The following is a 1,579-nucleotide window of genomic DNA, read 5'->3' on the forward strand; positions in this document are numbered from 1 at the left end:
ACTCAACAAAAATAGCTGTGCATGTTTCAGGCACTGTGCAGGAGAGAGTGGTACCAGCTGGGTCCTGGAAAACCATTTGGCATTCCGCAAATAGAACGCTGTGGGTTGGTCTCCCTCAAAATCACAAGTAGCTGAATATGGCAACCTTGGTGACCAACGAAAAGGTCAAATTCATATCTTTTGGAGAAGGAAAAAAGAGACCCTGGCAAGTGATGTGATGAAGAATCTTGGAGCCATTCCAACCTCTGGGCTCCCAGCAAGAATTTTTGAAAATCCATCCCAGATGGAAAGTCACACTCCTCTGAGGAGGATATCAATTACAGAATCTGTTTTTGCTTCATGCAAAGAATGAAAACAGAACAAATACATGTGAACCTGTTAAAGCATTGGTGACAGATAAATCAATGAGCATGATGCTAAGCTTCTAGATCACAGAAGCCTCAATCTTTGGCTCTAGTCCCAGGACCATGAGCTCTACTCTTAAAACAAAGGTGCCATCTTGAAAATGTCACTGGTCATCGTAAGTGAGGTTATGGATTCGAATCTATCTTGGGATCCCTTGGTTGCAAGGAACAAAACCCAGTCAAATCACAAACATATACATATATACACACAAAGGAAAAAAGGAAGGGTTGTATTTAGCAACAAGGTACAGGAGCATATTATGAAATGAAAGGGCAGAAAATGCAATTAACATCCACAAAATACTGCGAACAGCAGTAAAAAGCAAAACCAAAGTTTTGCTCTTAGTCTCTTTTAAATATATTGGTTTCTTGTCCCTGCTTCTGTCTGTATGCCATTGTTATTCTGCATTCTCTCTCTCTCTCTCTCTCTCTCTCTCTCTCTCTCTCTCTCTCTCTCTCTCTCTCTCTCTCTCATTTTTATCTCTGTCTCTAGATCTCTTTTTATGTTTTAACAAGTTCTGTCCGTTTCTTGGCACAAAAGCAAACACAATGTCCCCATTGCAGACTTTATTTCTCTGTTTAAATGCTCAACAGACACTCAATAGAATTTCATGAGCCCAAATCCAATCCCCAGGAGAAAGAATCTGATTGACTGACTTTGCGGAGGGACTACTGCTGATCTAGTTGTCTGTGGTCAGGGCGGCAAATCATATGCCCACACAGCAGGGACCGTGGGAGCTGACTCTTTGCAAAGTAGATGAACGTGTTTTCAAAGATAAAAGGAGGGTCTGAGGAATAAGTGATTGACAGAGGAAATTATTAAAAATTTATAATATAAAATCCATAATTTGTACTAGAAGAGCAATGTTATTTGCTCCTCAGTTATGGGCTCAGCAGAAGTGTCTTGATGGAATAATCTCATTTGTTATTCTAAGTGAAACCTTTCTTGTATTTGTCACTGGATGAAAGGCGCTAACCTGAGCCTCCCTGGGAAGCTTTCCTGTGATTAAATATAGTGAAAATATTTCTATACGAGAGCTGTGAGCACCCTTGCAATTTGGTGAGCATGACAGAAACATACCCAGTCCTGGAACTTCTAATTTTTTCACTTTAGCATCTAAAATTGGGTCCAAGTAAGAGATTAGGATTTGTGGTTTCAATAGTCCTTTGTAAGA

Source organism: Rhinolophus ferrumequinum, chromosome 17 (assembly GCF_004115265.2).
Source record: "Rhinolophus ferrumequinum isolate MPI-CBG mRhiFer1 chromosome 17, mRhiFer1_v1.p, whole genome shotgun sequence".
Lineage (NCBI taxonomy): Eukaryota > Metazoa > Chordata > Mammalia > Chiroptera > Rhinolophidae > Rhinolophus > Rhinolophus ferrumequinum.